General features: G+C 37.7%; 1 pseudogene; it reads left to right on the top strand.

The window, feature by feature from the left end:
- The first annotated feature begins 1,638 nt into the window (after positions 1 to 1,638).
- LOC123811192 lies at positions 1,639 to 20,040 on the top strand (annotated as a pseudogene).
- Positions 20,041 to 20,405: the final 365 nt, after the last annotated feature.

The following is a 20,405-nucleotide window of genomic DNA, read 5'->3' as shown; positions in this document are numbered from 1 at the left end:
CTTAAAATAAAACATCTTGTCATTTTAAATTCTTCTCTCCTGTGTTTGATTAATATTTTTAAGTTTCTCAAGCCAGTATGCTAAGGTTGGTGCAAAGGATAATCACAGAAAAGGTCAATTAATTAACTTCCATTTCTTCTTTATGTGAAAAATATTGAAAATGGTTTATGACCCCTGTTACTGCTAGACAAAGATTAGGATTTAGCATTGTTTTCCAGCTATTTGCATTTTTGCAGACACAAACACATACATTTTCTGTGTGCTTCCCATGTCGCAGGGGTATTTAACAAGCCCTTTACATGCATTAACTCATCTCTACCCTAGGAGGTGTGTGCTATTCTGTGTTTTTTACAGGTAAGAAAACTAAGTCACAGTTTAAGAAATTTATCTAATGTAACCCAACTAAAAAATGACAAAAAAGGATTCAAATCTCCTCAGTTTGGCTATATAGTTCTATGTTCCTAGCTGCTGTGTCATAACAATGTTTATTGAGTTTTCCTTCTGTTGGCGGGTGTGTGCCTACGTTTTTCCCGGTTATCAGTTGCTAGAAGGCAAACTAATTTTTCTATCTATTGATTTTAGAGGGAGAGTAAGGGCAGAGAGAAGGAGAGACAGAGATAAGTTTGTTGTTCCACTTGTTTATGCATTCACTGGTGGATGCTTGTAAATGTGCCCAGGCCAGCTTTGAACCTGCAAACCTGTCACACTGGGACGACGCTCCAACCAACTGAGCTACCCAGCAAGGGCCAGACGGCAAACAATTCAAAACGAAAATAGAGTCATAAAAATAGATAAAGTCCTTAAACTAAAGAAAAAGGGGAAAAGTGATATAGTTTAAGAAGAGATTTTTAAAGTATGTTCTGGCATAAATCAGTAATTTTCCAAAAATAGGATTATCTAGGCCAGCTTCCCAAAATGCCAATTTAATTTTTCGGAACCATTCTCTTAATGTCCACAGGCAAGTAGCAAATAGGAGATATTATTAGATACTGCCAATTAAAGAACATTTAAAATGTATTCATTTTATGTAAATAATGCAACAAAAATTGGCAATTCACAGAGCTGTGAACCAGATGAATACAAACTATGAATCTTTGATTAAGATTCGCAGAACTGTCTCTTTTTAATGAGTCAATTTTGGAAGTGCTTTCTGTAGAAGAGTAACTCAGAGAGAAAAATAGCAGTTCACAAAATGGAGCAAATACGCACTATGAGCAGCAGTTGAAGACAAGTAGGTCATGCTTTCAATACTTAGCAACCTAAGGAAAAAGGCATAGAAATCTAAAAAGTTCTTTATATACACATAATAATTTATAAACTAATTTCTTCTTCTATTTCATAGGAGAGCACTTTCTTGAGAACTCAAATTGCTTTCTTCTATTTTTCTATTAAAAAAATGGGGGTGGGCCCCTATCAGCAAGAGCGCACAAAACTGACCTTAAGTCTTTGCAGACCTACAGCTCCTGTAAACCAGCCACGAGGTTATCTTGAGACCACCTCAACACCAAGTGCCTGTGTCTGGCAGAGCTGGTGTGAGACAAGAGACAATCCTTCCCTGCCGCCGAGATAATCATGAGTTTCAGCCGGATCTTTGAGCACACACGGAGATAGCGAGGAGCCAGATGCAAAGCACAGATGATGGCACTGAAATGGATTAATAATGAACTTAGTGATTTGGCCTGTGACCCTCCAGCACGATGTTCTGTAGGTCCATTTGAGGGTGGTATTTTTCATTGGCAAGCCACAGTCATTCTTTTTGACAATTCATTTTCCTGCAGGCTACCCCTTCAAACCACCTAAGACTGCATTTACAAGCATATGTCACCCAAATGTTAACAGTAATGGCAGCATTTGTTTCATTAGTCTAAGATCATAGTGGCCTCCTGCTTTAACTATTTCTAAAGTCCTTTTATCCGTTTGTTCACTGCTATGTGATCCAAACCCAAATGCCCCACTAGTACCAGAGGTTGCATGGATCTATGAAACAGACAGAGATAAGTACAACAGAATATTCTGGCAGCAGACTCAGAAGTATACCATGTGCTGCTACCTTAAAGTCGGAATAACCTGCATTATAGCTGGAATAAATTTTAACTTACTCTTCCATTTTTTATTATCTAGCTGCTCCCCTATCAGGCCCCATCTCATTTAATTTTATTTTTGTTTGCCTCCCTCCATTCATTCACATGCTCATCTGAGAAGAATTAAGTTCTCCCAGCTTTGGACAATAACTGCTTTTAGAAACTGTAAAGTAGTTACAAGAGAACAGTTGCCCAAGATTCAAAATTTTTTTAAAAAAAAGGAGCGTGTGAATTTTACCTTCATTTACTTATGAGATTAAACTGCTCCTAGCTGCTCTAACATGCTGCAGCAATCATCTCAGCAGGAGGGAGATGGGCGCTCAGTTGTCCCATCAAAGGGAGCAGCACTGTTCTAGCAGCATCCACTCTTGTTGAAGCCCTTCACTGTTAGAGATCTGAGGTTCCATGATACACTTTATGCTCATAACTGATGTGGCTGGAGAATTGGTATTGAATTTATAGCATCAGCAGAACAGAAAATGTGATGTATTTTATGCATGTCAATAAAGGAATGACCTATTCTTGTTCTACAGGGAATGGAAATTAGAAGTCAAACGCCCTTTGTATTCCAAAACAGGGCCTCAAACATTTTGTAATTTTCATTGAAATTGTTAGGACCTATTAGTTAATCTATCTTCCAGCACACTGTTTAATATAGCACTGAATGAATGATGCAAGTTGTCAATGGATGAGTGATCAACTAATAGCTCTGCTAGTAACTGATTTGAGTTTCGTCAATAAAGTTGCATAAACCAAAATAAATAAATAAAATTTTTTTGAAAAACATTACTCTCATAAGTAAAATATTTAAAATTGTTAAGCATATATTATTTGCATTCGATTTACATATATATGTCACAAATATGTGTCTTCTGGTGCTTTAGTATTTCTCTTGGATTGATACTTTATTTACTTGCTACATATTTAAAGACTCATCAATTAGATGGTATCCAGATGGACTCAAGAAAGATGACATTAAGGGACTTGGGAATCTCACTCCTTAGTGGTATTTTGACATAAAAAGGAGAAGGTAGAGGCACTGTTGATAAATCTCTGAATATTTTAAGAAAAAATAAGTTCTGAGTTGCTTCTGCTACAAGATGCTAAAAGGGGCTTCCAAAGTGAGTTTTATCCCAGAGAAAATGATTTATTATGTGGACCAAGAATAAGTGAGATGACTCTGAAATCCCTCAGTCCCACTGAATACAGGTTTAAAGTGGAGCATTTTCAAAGAATGGAGGAATGGGAAGCCCTATCTCCCCAAAATATTCATAAGTGAATTGATGACCTATGAAACCCATTAACACCGAATATACCCATTCAATATTAGCATTGTGCAGTCCCTCACTGATTGTCAACTGAAGCATTGACTAAACTGTCTAAATACAATTTAAATCAATTGCAAAGTAAAACAGAAAATGCAGCAAATTACCAGAAGTCATGTTGGAAAATAGAACTTGATGGAAAGTCATAGACAAATGGGGACACAACAGAGATGAACAATCCAAACTGAAGAAAAGAACAATCTACCAAGCCAAGCTAATCTACCAGGATTGGACTATTTGAATATCACAGCATTAGTAATGATCTTTGGGAAAATTGTCTGATATTAGATGTTTTTAAAAGGGATTCTTGGATTTACTGTGCTTCAGGACTCAAACATCAAGTGAAAGGATCAGGTCACACTGTCCATCATTTTGTTTAGAAAAATAGTAGTAAGAAAATGTCCTAACCTATTATAAATAAAAAAAAAATAAATGCCTCCATTATATTTTTGAGATGATATCCTACCAATGTCTGCTGCCCCCACAATACTATAACATTTTGATTCCTATCCTATCCTATCCTATCCTATCCTATCCTATCCTATCCTAAAAGATTTACTTGTAGTGGGATCTTTGTGACACAATCTGCCCCATTCTTGAAAACACTTGCCCCAGTCACAGATTTATGGGGAGTATGAAAGAGAACCTACCAAGCACCTTGGACCTGGTTCTGCCCCACCTTTAACTCTGTGACCTCCTTGTTTGTAGCTGCTATTCACTACGGAACAGCTTTGGCTCTGAGTTTGGCTGGCCAAAGCCCACATATCGTCAACTGGGTTCAGCATTCTAGTTGACACCAAAAACCATTTTGAAATATTTAAAAAAATAATAGTTTTACACATCGATAAAAATTTAGGACACATATAGGAAGGTTTTAATTTTTTACTTATTTATTTTTATTTTTATTTTTGATTTTAGAGAGAGAGGAAGGGAGGGAGAGAAACATTGATCACTTGCTACCAAATGAGCCCAAACCAAGGACTGAACCCACAACCCAGGCATGCGCCCCAACTGGGATTGAACTAGTGACCTTCCAGTTTATGAGAAGATACTCAACAAACTGAGACACACTAGCCTGAGCAACATCTAGGAAGGCTTTGAGAGCTCAGTATCCTACAACATAGCAGTAGAGTGCCATTAAATCTAATAAATAGATATAGCTAATTAGTATTTTAACACAAAATTTTCCTACTGATTGACCCTCATCTGTTTCCAATGCTACATGTCTGTCCATGTTATTGGCACTGAAATAAACATGGGAGAAGCAGACTATGGGACCCATCCCTGAGGGACTTGTATTCTGGTTAGAATTACATTTTTATGATTCAGTTATAAAATAGTATTCATAGTTAATAATATTCATTTAAATTAATTCTTTAACTGTATTTATTAAATTATTCACAATAGAGTTAGTAAAAGGGGTGAGGCCTAGAGCAGAAAAAACTTAAAGGATATTATCGAAGAGTCAGAACTTGATCTGACTCCTTAGATATGTTTTAAATAGCTAGAAAATTATGAAAATAACATAAGTGCCGGTCAAAGGACAAATAGATCAAGAAATGTAGTGTATATATTCAATAACATATTATCCAGCCATGAGAATGAAGGTAATCCTTCCATTTGGGGCAAACTTAGATGGACCTTGAGGGCATTATGCTAATAAGTCAGAGAGAGACAAACACTGCATACATAGTGTTACTAATACGTGGAGTCAAAATTAAAAAGTCGAACTCATAGAATCAGAGTAGAACAGTGGTTTCAGGGGCTGTAGAAAATAGGGAGATGTTAGTAAAGGATACAATCTCCCAGCTATTACATGAATAAGGTCTGAGGATCTAATGTATACATGGTGACTATAGAGATAACACCGTTTTGTATAATTAAAATTTGCTAAGGGACTAGACCATAAATGTTCTCGTGCACACACACAGAAGATGAACATGTGAGGTGATGAATGTGTTAACTAGATGGGTGGAATCTTTTCATAACAGATATGAAATCATCATGATGGACACATTAAATATCTTAGAATTTTATTTGTCAATTAATTGGAGCTAAAAAAAAGAAGGGAAAAAAAGGAGACTTGTGTGCTCAACCATTTAAAAAGCAAGTAAAAATTCATAAAACATAATAGAGGTAATAAGGGTACAATTAAAAACTAAAATGGCCAGAAAAGAGGGCAGAGATTGTTCCAACGTAATTTACAGAATTGAAAAGCTTTTTTAGAAATATGAACATTGTATATCAGCAATTTCTAAGAGCAATGGGGCAAAGTTCTGACAGGGATGGTATTTTATTGGGAAGCAAGAAATACAAAGGTAGAAAGGGGAAATATGTGGTTTTCATTATATTACTTCTTTGTTAACCCTTAGTTTAAAATGATAATATGATACAAAAAGTGTTTTTCAAATTAGCAAAGTATACAAATCTATTCAAACAAGTAAAATTAATATATGCCATTTAAATAGTTAATTCTGTCTTCCATAGTTTCAAGTATAGAATCTTTTTTAACCTTACCTCTTAAATTATATAATTTTATGGAAAATGTTTTTCTTCCAGAGACAAATACCTGTATACCAGGTATTATACCAGTCTCATCTCTACTTTTTAATCTCAGAATTTGAGTTTTGTTTCACCCATCTGTTCTGGATAACAGAAATCTTTACCTCCCCATTCCCTAGTCTGTAAATTTCCAGCCTGCAGATACCCATCTGCCAGGAGACCATGCCTTTCCCATTCCCCTTCCTGCCCTTCCACAGTCCATTGCAAATGTAAAATAGAAGGGAAGGAAAAGGGCAATTTTGGGAGTGTCTATGATGAGTCTGTCCATTTTTTATTGATTTTCTCCATTTCCTACCAGCTTATACTTTTGAAGAAAGAGTAAAAACTAGTCCTCTCCTGCCTAAAGTTTTATACTTTCTTGGCAGAACATGGCTGAAATGTACATAAAATAACTGCATTTACAGCTCCTAGATATTTGCCATTGTTATAAACATCCTTGCATATTACTGCTTTATCAAGACAATGCCTTACATAATGTTCCTAAAAAATTTTGTATACCTGGGTGAGTATATCTTTAAAAGCCTTTAATATTTATGTTTTAACCTAAAGTGGTTTCATGATAATTAACAGTATGTGCCACAGTTATAAGTCGGGCCCATAAATAAATTTCACTTTCAAACAAGGATGCCTTCATAAATGCTTGAGTTTACAATAACCTCTACTTTGTTTGAAAAGGTCCTTGGCCAACTTGAAATAATTTATGTCTTAAAGAAGATATGTGATTATTCAATATGTTCCATGCTGAACACATTGCTGCACTATTCAGAACTCAACACACACACTGGATTACCCCACAAATGTTGACTAACTTAGCATGAGCTGCTAGCCCAGCAGCTGCCCCCAGTCATGTGGGTGACAGCTTTAACAATTGCTCATTCAGAATTTATTTTTAGCTCACAAACACATTTCCTTTCATTTTACTTGGGTCTATTGCCTAATTTTCTGATAACATGTGGATTTGAATATTTGAAGAATAATACTTTCCTATTTTGCCAACCTTTTACTAAAAAGTCTTTTCCTGGGTTGGAGTTTGATTTGGGGACTTATTTGCTGAGATTAACTTTAAGGTTACATGTCTTTAAAATAACCATGACCTTTCATTTTTCTTTCTTTCTTTTTTTTCAATAATAGATTCTCAACAGTTGTTAAAACTGCCACTGGTACTCACAGATTGCTTTTCTTATGATAAGAAATGACTGCTCTTATTGTTTAGTCCGTAGTGGGACAAGACATGGGTAGATATATCTGGAAGTAATACTTCCAAGGCTGAGTTCCAACCAAAGCAAAACTGAGGACCAAGGCAGGACTTTTGAGCTGATTAGAAATAAGATTATTCTGTACCAGAATTGAAAAGTAAATAATAGACATTTATAGAATGAACAAATCATTTGACATTGGGGTTTTTGCTTAAATTACCAAAACTATCTCAGGTATGGAATACAGTCTAATTTTGCACTTTGACATTAAGGAAATATTTTTTGATGTTTCCAAATTAAAATAAGATAGCTCTTTTGCAAATACTACTTTCACTGAATAAAAATTCTTGTTCATGTATAAAGGTGCTCTACTGGTCCACTACTAGAGATGTTCTTGGAGAATTTTTCATTTGGGGGAAATAATGTTGTGTTTTCTTAGCTCCTTTTGCAAAAGACAAACATTTAAGAGAGTGGTAAGAGAAGTGTAGAACAAAAATCACAATCACATTTCGGCTTAAATAAACAGTGAATGTTTATATGTCAGCTCCTGTTTTAATCACTATTTGAACTATGAGAAACATCATATGAATTCTATGAATGCATTATGATGAGAAATGTATAATTTTCAAACCATTTTAAAGAGGGAGTCCTAGTTAAGTAACCTGTGTAAGATTAGATAGCAATTAAATATCAAAGGCAAGATTGCTACCCAATCTTAACCACCATGTTGAATTTTTAGTAACCTTTGGGGGAAAATATTTCTTTGACTATCAGGTTATATTTCATAGCTTTGTCATCATTTAAAAAATATTCAAAGATGTTTGGGAACAAGTGACCTACTATACACATTGATGGGTGTGCTCATCCTTTGCTTGTCCCTGATTCACACTTGTAAACATCGTGTTCAAGTGCATACATAGCACAGTCCAATTGCCCGTAGTAAGAAGATGGACCTTTAGGGTAAAGAGGAACCCTATAAATACTTCTGTTATATCTTCCATCAAAATGTTACTTAGCTGTCTTTAATATTCACACACTTCTATGTACATGTTCACATACTTCACACACACAATTTAGTGTTAAAGAAGTTTGATTCAAAATATACAGTTTACAGAAGAAACTAACACGAGAAAGGAAGGGGTGAGAATTTAGCACCAGATAATTTAAACACACTAGGGCAGGACAGAAAGTGTGGGGAGAACTAGCTGTTAGCTAATATTTGTTGATAATTCCTATGTGCTGGGCAACATTCTAAGTGTTCATATGTATTAAATCATTCAACCCTCACAGCAATGCTTTGAAGAATGTATAATTAGGTCACTTTGCAAATAAAGAAACTGAGCTTCATGGGGGATAACTACTACCTCAACCAAAATCATGTGGCTAGGAAATGGTGAAGCCAAGGTTGGCATACAGTCAGTCCGTCTGCAGCATCCACATTTTTTACCACTAATGGGCTAGTGTTTGCTTGTTTTGTTTTTTTTTTTTTAAATCAAGTGTACAACATCATTCCAACATGTGACAATGTAAATTTTCTAGTGTGTGATTTAAGCACTATCATGTGGTTAACAACTGACATATGCTAGTCTTTGTTTTATAATAAGCCAATTATAATGATTACAAGTTAGTGATAATGTAATTTTAGAACCAAATGTAAATCTTGATTCTTTTTTAAATTTTTTTCTTTTCTTTTTTTTTTTCATGGATGAATAGGTGAGTGCTAGAGATACAGGTGAAGACAGTCACAAAGCCGTAGACAGCACACATTATCACAACAATTTTTTTTATTTTCTTGATTCTAGAGAAAGCAGAAGGGAAAGAGAAAGACAAGGAGAGAAACATCAGTGTGTGAGAGAGAGAGACACTGATTGGTTGCGTCTTGCACATGCCCTGACTTGGGACCAAACCCAAAACCCAAGCATGTGCCCTAATTGGGAATCAAACATGAAGCCTTTCAGTTTGCAGGATGATGTCCAACCAACTGAGCCACGCCAGCCAGGGCTAACTCTGGATTCTTGAACTGTTATGGAAGATAACCCAATTTCAATCATGCTTTAAATATATTATGATACATTAGCCACAATAATTAAAATAGTCACAAATGTCCCAGACTCTTATACTTAATGTATCTGATCTGAATCACCTAATTAAGTGCTTAAATCCCACAATTTCAGTCTGGGAATCTAACTCACAATATCAAAGATACCTAAAGATGTAATATCAAATGGGAGAAGTTTACTTCATGATGCATTTTATAACCAGTTTCAGGAACTGACATGAATGAACCAATATCTACTCTTTGCTTAATGACCCAAATCTTTCTTCAAGTATTCCCAATGAGTTTAACATCACTATACATTAAACAGATGAAATTTCCTGTGAAACTATTGAATGTGTTTTATATTTGTTGTTACAGCAGCTTTCATTGTTACTTAACTAGTTTCACATCACATCTGTCATATGGTTGGCTAAATTGAGGACATCATTTTTTTTACCCAATGCAAAAGTTGTTTTACTTTAAATCACAATGATTGAAAAGGAGAAATTTAATTAAAAGAATTTTACTAGTAGATAAATACCTGTAAAATTTCTAAGTCTTATAGAAACTCTCAAAATCTTCCAAGAAAAATCAAATGCTTACTTTATTCACTGTTTTAAATCAAAACGTATTGATCTCAACAATACAAGTATTAACATATTCTTTTGTCTTATAAATCATAAGGCTGATTTTGTACATTAAAAAGTTTAATATCCTTTTTAAGTGATTAGTTTAAATATAGCCTGGAGTTTAAAATATTTTTTATTAAATATATTTTAATTCATCCACCATCCATTCAATTCCTTTCAAATGGATTGCCAATCTTTCAGTATTATTTATTAAACAAACAGTCCCTTTTCTATGTATAATTCTCACAGACAGGTTGGATTTTTATTGGCAACTACATCTTTATGCATATATAGTACTGAATGGGTTGTAAATGGATAAACAAAATTTTAGTATATAATCCAGTAAACTATAAAGCTCTTTTTAGGAAAAATGGTATACCAAGTAGTTAATAAATTTGGCACACACCATATAAATCAAAACTACCTGAGTTTACCAGAATTGGAACATTCAAATTAAGAACATAAACCAGCACATAATAGAATACTTAACATGGCAAGATCTGAAATTAGTTATAAAATGAAAACTATTAAAAATTAAAATAATAATGCTGGTTTAAATTCCTTAAAATGCTGGTTTCTTCTCTTTTATAAAGATTTTAATCATTTATTTTTAGAGGGAGAGGAAGGGAGAAAGAGAGGGAAACATCTTGTGTGGTTGCCTCTTATGAGTCCCCAACTGGGGACCTGGTCGGCAACCCAGGTGTGTGTCCTGACTGGGAATGGAACTGGTGACCTTTTGGTTCATAGGCTGGCACTCAATCCACTGAGCCACACCAGCCAGGGAAAAATGCTGGTTTCTTGTATTTTACAAAAGGAGAATCTAGAAAATGGTGGGAAAATATGAGAATTTTAAGAAAGACTGCTATATTCTACTGAAGAAAGGACTATTAATAAATCCTATGGCTTTTTTAGATAACTTTTAAGTGTTTCTTGTGCACATTTTTGAACTAAACTTTATAACTCGAAATAAGCTAATATACACAAATTATTTTAAGATATTTCCTATTCCTTCCTTAAATAAGACTAATATTATATCAAAATACCTATTTTACCAATCCACTTATGTAAAACCAAAATCAATATTTTATTTTGTTTTTAATTATATTTTATTGATTATACTATTATAGTTGTCCCAATTTTTCCCCCTTTCCCTACTCTATCCAGCCCCCCAAAATTCCCTCAGGCAATCCGCACACTATTGTCCATGTTAATGGGTCAGGCATATATGTTCTTTGGCTACTCTATTTCCTATGCTGTACTTGACATCCCCATGACTATTCTGTAACTACCTATTTGTGTTTCTTAATCTCCTCACCTTCTTCATCCAACCCCCTGACCCCCTACCATCTGGAAACCATCAAAATGTTCTCTATATCTATGATTCTGTTTCTGTTCTGCTTATTTATTTTGCTTTTTAGATTCAATTGTTAATAGATATGTGTTTACTGTCATTTTATTATTCAAATTTTTTATCTTCTTTTTCTTCAGAAAGTACCTGTATATTTCATATAATAATGGATTGGTGATGATGAATTCCTTTAACCTTTTCTTGTCTGAGAAGCTCTTTATAAGCCTTTCAATAAAAGCCTTTTTTTAAAGATTTTATTTATTTATTTCTAGAGAGGGGAAGGGAGGGAGAGAGAGAGAGAGAAACATCAATGTGTAGTTGCCTCTCACGTGGCCCCCACTGGGGACGTGGCCTGCAACCCAGTCTGGCACCCTGACTGGGAATCGAACCTGCGATGCTTTGGTTTGCAGCCTGAGCTCAATCCACTGAGCTACGCCATCCAGGGCTAGCCTTTCAATTCTAAATGAAGCTTTGCTGGGTAGAGCAATCTTGGTTGTAGGTCCCTGCTTTTCATTACTTTGAATATTTTTTGCCAAGCCCTTCCAGCCTGCAAAGTTTCTATTGAGAAATCAGCTGACAGTCTTATGGGGGTCCCTTGTAGGTAACTAACTGCTTTTGAGATCCTCTCTTTGTCTTTAACATTTGGCAGTTAACTGCTCTTGCTGCTTTTAAGATCCTCTTTTTGTATTTAACATTTGGCAATTTGATTATGATGTTTCTTGCTGTAGGCCTCTTTTGGTTCATTTTGTTTGGAACTCTCTGCACTTCTTGGACTTATTTGTCTATTTCTTTCACCAAGTTGGGGAAGTTTTCTGTTATTATTTTTTCAAGTAGGCTTTCAATTTCTTGCTGTCTCTCTTCTCCTTCTGGCACTCCCATGATGCAAATGTTAGTACACTTGAAGTTGTATCCTCGTACAACTTCATAGTGTATCCTTACACTATCCCCTTTTAATTCTTTTTTCTTCTTGCTATTCTGATTGGGTGTTCTTTGCTTTCTTATATTCCAAATTGCTGATCTGATTCTCAGCTTTATCCACTCTACTGTTGGTTTCCTGTAAATTGTTTTTCCTTTCAGTTAGTGTATCCTTCATTTCTGAATGATTCTTTTTTATGGTTTCCATGTCCTATTTTAGCTATTGAAGTTCTCTTTGAGTTCATCTGCTCTTCCCCTAAGTTCATTGAGCATCCTTATAATCTATGTTTTGAACTCTGCATCTAGTAGATTTCTTGTCTCCATTTTGTTTAGGTCTTTTTCTGGAGTTTTGTTCTGTACTTTCACTTGGGCCATATTTCTTTCTTTTTAAGACTTTATTTATTTATTTTTAGAGAGGGAAGGGAGGGGGAGAGAGAGAGAGAGAGAGAGAGAGAGAGACATCAATGTGCGGTTGCTGGGGGCCATGGCCTACAACCCAGGCATGTACCTTGACTGGGAATCAAACCTGAGACACTTTGGTTCGCAGCCTGCACTCAATCCACTGAGCTATGCCAGCCAGGGTGGGCCATATTTCTTTGACTCCTCATTTTGGTAGTTTCCCTGTGTGTGTTTCTATGTATTAGGTAGGCCTGCTATAATTCCCTGGCTTGGTAGACAGGTCTAATGTAGTAAGTATCCTGTAGGGTCCAGTGGTAGCCTCCCCTATCACCCAAGATGTGCACTCAAAGTGTATCCACCATGTGGACTATTATACCCTCCTCTTATAGTTGCCTTGATTGCTGTTGGCAGGTAAATGGTAGGGATTTACCCAGGCCAATCAGCTGCTAGAACTGGCCGTGACCACTGATCTCCAACCTCTGACCACTGTGGAGGATCAGCTGTGCAGAGGCCCACTCCACACAGCAGACCTTACTTTGGCAGGGCTCTGGTACCCACTGAGTCTGTCCCTTGAGTGTGTTGCTTGTAGCAGTGGTTGAGGAGTACTGCTCTGATGGGGTCTGTAGCTGCCCCTGGGTGTGCTGACTCAGGACCTCCCAGGAGTGCAGGCCAATGTCAGCCACCACCTGTGTTCTGCCCAGGGTCACCTGGCATAAGCTACAAAGTAATCTGCAGATGGCTGCTACTTGTCTTAGAGGTGTCAAAATGAGGCCAACCTGTGAACTAAGACCAGCTACTGCTAGTGCTGGGCCTGGGGTCACTTAGCAAGAGGTACAGGGCTTGCTAATGCCAGATGCTGCTTGTTTGAAAGAATTTAGGAAAATGTGAAGCATGAGCCAAGACAAGCCATTCATGTACCAATGCCACTGAAAGCACAGTTGAGAGGGCTTGAAAGTTGGGTGGTGTGGAGCCTCAGGAAATCACCAGAGTGGGGCAAACTGTGTGAATCGGGTTGATAGAGTCTCAGATATTATACCGGCCTGACAGCTTTGTCAGGGGATGGCTCAGAAAAGTTGCAGTGGCCTCTGCCAGCAGTTCTGCCCGGAAGAAAGCTGTCCTCCAGCTCTTGTCCTGATGCCAGCAGTTCCGTTCTTCCCTGTATGCCTTTGGTGCCTTTCAAGCTGCTGCCCTGGTTCTGTAGCCTAGAGGAGGTGAGTTTGAGTAAGTCTGTGCATGGGCCCTTCAAGAGGAACAGCCTGGGAAGTTAGCAATTTCTGTCTTCCATAGCCTCATTCCTCACTGGTTTTCACAGCTAGAAGTTATCTTCCTGGTACTGGAACCCTGGGCTGGGGGGCCTTTTGTGGGGCTGGGACCTTCTCATTCCTGAGATATCCCTTTTGATTTTTATCTGCCACACAGGGTGTGGGACCAGCCCATTCCTCAATTCTGCCCCTCCTACCTGTCTAGATGTGTTTTTTTCTCTTTAATTCCATAGTTGTAGGTCTTTCGTGTAGCTCAATTTTTGGTAGTTCTGAATAATAATTGTTCTGTAGTTTAGTTGTAATTTTTGATGTGGTTTTGAGTAGGTAAGCGATTTTTACCTAGGCTACCATCTTGACTTTCTCCAAAAACCATTTTCTTTTTCAAAAGATTTTATTTATTTACTTTTAGAGAGAGGGAAAGAGAGAAACACCAATGCATGGCTCCCTCTCATGCACCTCCCACTGAGGGCCTGGCCCACAACCCAGGCATGCACCCTGCCTGAGAATCAAACCAGCGACCCTTTGGTTCACAGGCTGGTGTTCAATCCACAGAGTCACACCAGCCAGGGCTCAAAATCAATATTTTAAATCAAACAAGACATTGTAACAGATTAACTATCCAGGGCTACTTTTAATCATGGAGAATAAGGATGTATACTTAGAATTTAGCTGTCAGCCTTGACTGCATTTCAGTGTATCAGTTATTTGAGCTAGGGTTCAGCTATAAAGTTATGGAGCAGGACTACATGGCCTATCAGTACAATTTTAATTCAAAATTTTATTCCAAGCTTGTCTGGAACACTTGCTTTCAGAAGACAAGATAGATATAGGAAAGAAATAAATTTTTTAAATATAAACTGTATATATTTATAACGACATTTTTCACTAAAGCTATATTATTTACTGCTCCTGCAAACTTGGCTTATTTTCATGCAAGTAGCTTATTATGAAAAGATAATGATACTGTATATCCCAACATGAGAATTTAGTTATAAAGATGAAATGATTCTTCCCAATTCAGATGGTCCTTTGCCTCCCACACTTGAAAAACTTTTTTTTTAATCTATTCAGTGTAAGACCTAAGAAACTGTGGAGGGAAAATGAACAAGGAATTGCATGGTTATTTTTTCCATTTTGTCAGATCCTAGTGATTACATATTTATGAAGAAATAAATGTCCTTGAAACCATGTTTAGAAGTCAAGAGATTAGAGACAAAAAGATAAAAGGGCTAGTTATGTTTTTTTTAAAGAACAGGAAAAGCACCATGAATATTCAATGTTTTTATATATTATAGTTCAATGTGTGTGCTTGAACAAGTCATAATGAGGTACCTTTTAGTGAGTTGGATGCCTTCTCCTTTGGGTATTTTATTAATGAGGTTATTTTACCTGCTATCCAGACACTTGCTTTTGTAATTTCACTAATATTTAATAAAAAGGCTAAAACGAATCCTTTAAGCTAATGAATCTATCAAAGCCCATCCACACATTTTTGTGCCTTCCTAAACACATGTGACTCATGTGAAATTTAGTATCTCTTTCATTTCATAATACATTAATTTATTTTCCTCATCAGATGACCGATGGTTAAAGACAAAGAACATAAAAGTGACATCACTCATTAAATGGTCCGCATTTGAGCATAAACTTTCCTGGTGTTTAAAGCCAAAGTAGTGGTTCTGAGATTTTCAAATGCTTACTACATATTACCCACAGTCACATGTGCCTTTGATGCACCATTATTTGAAAATAATTCACTGGCATCTGGATTTTGAACTTCTATATAATCAGACCTAGAAGAATTATCTTTGCCTTCAACAACTGAACTCCATTTTGAACTTCATCAGAATCGTTTTATTATAAAACAATTTTATAAAGCTAGCCACTAGGGGCCTTGGTTTGCGTCTCAGGGCCCTGGTTTTCATAACTAGATATTTAGCTGTGTGTTTAAGAAGCTGTTATATTGTGTTTACTCCTGAAGGAGTTGGAAAGGCTGGCTAGGGAAGCTGCCCTGCCTTCTTTCCTCACATCTGGAAGCAACAGTCAGAATCAAATAATCAGATAGGTGTATGCTTAGAAATCTGTTGGTTTCTGTTGCCTTAGCCAAGTCACTTTGATGATTCAACTTAAAGAAGATGAATTAGTACCTAATTGAGCCCCAATACTCAATTAGAAGTGATGGTATTGGTATAAAAATCAATGGTATTAATATACATAATAGTTGCTTCCATGTGTCAGGCATTGCTAAATAAGCTAATTCTCGCAATAAGACCCGAGATAGGTACTGACATTATGCTCATGTGCTGATATGGAAACCAAAGCTTTGGACAGATTAAGCACAATGGCCAACATCCCACAGCTTAGCCAAAGTCCAAGGAATTATTATGGAATAACCATTTCATTAAAGAAGTTAGATTCCTTAGTGTGAATAAAGATTTTTCTACTACTGTCTTTCAACCTTTTTCTTGGGCTAGTTCTTTCCCTGATGCTGGGAAGAACCTCAGGAGGCATCCACAGCTTTCTAATTCCCTTTAGTTAAAAGAATAATTTCATATGTCTAGTTAGAATATCCACTTAATGCAAAAATCAAAACCTCTAAGTTCATAGGAAGGTAAAACAGTGGCTTTGCCCATCTTGAGCCCATTTCAGGCTGAGAAACCTATATGGCTGATTTAGGTGCTTTTTTCTCCTTCTCCCTCCCACTAGACTATGTGACTCAACAGAGGTCAGATGGGGGTGGGGTGGGGAAAGGGACCATTGTCCTCTGGGTGACAGAAGGACAACTCCTGACTGAGGGGAGAGGGAACACACCTGTAGGTTCTCAGAGGTTCACCCACTGTGAATGCTGAACTCCCTCTGACATGGAATGTTCCCCTGTCTGCTGGTGGCTTCCACTTCCTTCCAGAGGTCTGTCTACCCTTGGTCTCAGTGAGTAGAGAAACTTCCAAGATGGCTTCAGGCCACCTTCTTCACAAGAATCAGTCCAATTTAGACATCCACATCCTTCCCTGCCGCATATGTCATTGCTGTTTACTCCTGAGGCAGCTTTCAAGCTCTCTGTGGTGGAACAAGGGCGTCTCCCTGTCTCGTCTTCCAGGACACATGCATTCATCTCCCAAACACCAAGAGCCATTGTCAGGCCCTGTGCACGGACACCTTGAAGCTGCACCAGCCCGATTTCAGGGGACGGAAACATTCCCCCCTTTCATAAAGCACCCCTCTTCACGCCTCCAGGGCAGAAGGGTAGAAGCACGGATAATTTGGCCCAAATAAGCCTTTGACAGGTTTCAACAGCCACAGCGAAGCTCTAGCCACCCCTTATAGTGTCTGAAAACTAGATTTTTACTCCTTTCCAAGTTCCATGTTAGTGGTGTGGATATAACTTAAAATGTGCCCAACACACTGACACCATTCTTGTCATCCTTAATTGAAATTCTCTAATTTTAACACCTTGTTATAATGTCTTAGAAGGAAGTTAAAGAGAATAAGGAGAGCTTTCCCAACTGTAACCTTTCAAATAGCTGATAAGTTTATGGAATCAAATCTGCACAGACTTTCCATCCAACCTCAGCCATCCCAGATAACCCAGCTCATCCCAGCTCATCAAGGGCTGAGCGCTCTTGGCTCAAATTAACATCAACCATAGAAAGGAGTAGCAAATCCCCAATCAGTCTAGATCCCATGAACATATTTATGTTCATAATCTCATCAGGGAATATTTAATGCTCTACTCACCTTCACCTGTATTTACATGCACATATGTATAGCAAGCTATATAAATAAAATGTAAGATAGTTTCTAACCATGGCCTAGTAATGATAAAATATCTTAAATATTCAACAAAAATGATAAAAATTCATCACAGGTACTAGTGATTCAAAGTAAATTCCAGTGAAATCAGGAAAAACAGGGAATATTATACGGGTGAGAAGTGACTCAGGTGAGTCCAATATAAATGGAGCTACTTATCCCAGCAGCCTGAGACACAAGTGACCCAAATTAGAAATTAAAGGCTAATAAAGTTACTTTCCCATACCCCAGTAAGACTTTGAAATTATTTTTAGAAGTCTAGGCCCACACAAACACAGTGAATTTAACATGTTTAGACACAAAAATATGTCAACTAAATAACAGTTCAACTATAACCAGCAGTAAAGTATTCATCACCCCACCCTTGTTTAAACCTGTTTTACTACATCTGTGCTTCATTAGAAAAATAAAATATATGACTAAAGAAAAATCTTTGGCAGAAAAATTATTCAGTAGTTTATAAAGATAAATATTAACATAGCCTCTATACCAGAAGAATTCAAGGATTTCCTGATGGGGAGGGAAGAAGACTGTGACCGGAATCACCTAGGCAACACCATATCCCACCTCCACCTAGTCTGCCTAAAGCTGTCAGGGTGGCAAAGCTGATCACACATTGTACAGTGTGAAAAATGGATATATACATATATATACTCACTAATCAAACCACTGACTATCTTTTAAGATTGATGAAACTGGCCCCAAAGTGACGTGATTTAGATCACACAATTAGTAAGCAAAGCTCCAACAAAATCTTCAGACTCCTTTTGCTCTATCATACATGAAATTAAAGTTGCATCAAACTAGCTTAGCTTACAAGTTTGGTGTTAAATCTGCTTCATATTCCTGAAAAGTTTCCTTTTTTCCACCATGACATGCTGTCCCTCTCCCCCAAATGATCTTATTCCAAATAGGTTACATTCACAGAACTGTTCAGAAGTGTTTCTTTTCCCCAACAAAATATGTAAAGAGCTAGGGTTTTGTATAACACAATTGGCAAACTTAACCTTAACTTTCTTTTCATATAAAATAAATGTTATCTCTAGATGTAGGCAGGAAATAGATAATAGAAACTTATCTTTAAATTCTGAAATGACTTATCCTGCCATTCTGTTACCAGCCCTGTCTCAGCTGAATAGGATGATTCCATTAACTAGGTCTGCTTGTCTCACGAGAACCCTCTCCATTTTACTCTCAACACGGACTTAGATTTTTCACTCAGTCTAACATCAGGTCATATTGGTTCAAGGGAATAAAAGATGACAGCTTGGAACGATGCAACTATACTATAAATGCACTAATTTAAAATATTTACTGTTTCAGTTAGATCAAGTCGCCCTATTCTAAACAAAATACGAAAATAAAATTAAATAAATAAATAAATAAATAAATAAATAAATGGGAGGAAGAACTATTTTGGAACTTTAGCTCTTAGGATGTTATCTAACCAACTAGACAAAACTTACAAATAGTGTTGATTTGGGTTCTTGCCCGAAAAAACCTGGGCAGGGAGCAGAGGTCCTGCGGGGTGGGGTGAGGGGACCCTATTGGTGCGATGTCTAGAGCAGGCACTGGTGGGGCTCACCCTGTGCTCGAGGAGCATCCAGGGTTCCTTGCGGTGCTCTCAAGGAAAGGGCAAGTTGGGCCAGAGATACTCAGCTCGTGATGGGGAGGGCCTGGGGCAGCAGGGTTGAAGGAGGCAGAAACTTATTGGGGTGCCCCTGGTTTCTGGAGCTGGGCAGGCTCCGTGCCCAGGACCTGTGGTTCAGGCAAAGGCACCTACTGGTTGCTCCACTAGCCTAAGGCCACAGATCCCTGCACCCCGCCCAAGCAAGGAGCACAGGATCTCGCCCCCACGCAGTGTCAGGGGCCAGTTCAAGCCTCGTGCACCACCAGGCGTGCTCTGCCGGCCTCTCTAGGCTCTGCCTCTCCGTTCCTCCCCAGCAGGAAAGCCGGGCAGTGGAGCCCTCACCTCAGTGCATCTCATCTTCCCTAAGATTCACTTCCCCTTGCTAGGGTCCAACCCAGGCCAGTAGTCATGCTCATTACTGGGTCCACTATACCTTCTAAGGCTGAGTTGAGAGACGAGCACCTTGTTTCCCACCCAATATTGATCCTGAGTCAAGCATTTCACATCCTCTCTAGCCTCTTTTTGCTGCAAACCCCGCCTCCCTCCCTCCCCCAAATAAACTGCCTGGAACGACATTAAAAGATGTCACTGCATTCCTACTCCCTTCCCACACTTTCCCTTTTAGATTTTGTTTTTATTCTACTTTCCCCTCCATTTCTTTTTCTTCCTAGCCGTCCTTCGTGATACACAAAGGCCAAAGCAACCATGAACCTAGTCCCCCAAAACCTTCGATAGAACAGCTTTCGATCCAAGTTATTAAAACTCTACATGGGATATTCCTCAACTTTTCAAAGTGTCAGGTGAAACTGGTGGGACCAGCACAGTCCTGCAGCACTGGACGCTGAAACCATAGTTTTCCTTTACACTTACTTCAATCTGTTTCTATGATATTTCTGCTTTTCCATGCCCAATCCTCAATGAATAGGCTCTTTTCAAGTAATCGTGAAATTTTATCACCCCCTGAATCTAAGCCACAGTTTCTCAACCCAGCACTACTGACCTTTGGGGCAGGATAATTGTTTCGGGGACTCCCCTGTGCATTGTAGCATGTTTAGCAGCATCTTTGACAGCTACCAACTAGAGAGAAGCAGCACCCCAAAAGGCATTACAAAGAGAAATATCTCCAGATATTACCCAAATTTCCTTGGAGCAGACCACTTCCCCTTCCTCTAAACCTTTCAAGTATTGAATTTTACTAGTAACTTGGAAA

The sequence above is a fragment of the Phyllostomus hastatus genome, unplaced genomic scaffold, assembly GCF_019186645.2.
Source record: "Phyllostomus hastatus isolate PE091 unplaced genomic scaffold, TTU_PhHast_1.1 phas_scaffold_78, whole genome shotgun sequence".
Classification (NCBI taxonomy): domain Eukaryota; kingdom Metazoa; phylum Chordata; class Mammalia; order Chiroptera; family Phyllostomidae; genus Phyllostomus; species Phyllostomus hastatus.
Note: the sequence above shows the minus strand (reverse complement) of the source record. Positions and strands in the feature narration are given on the sequence as shown.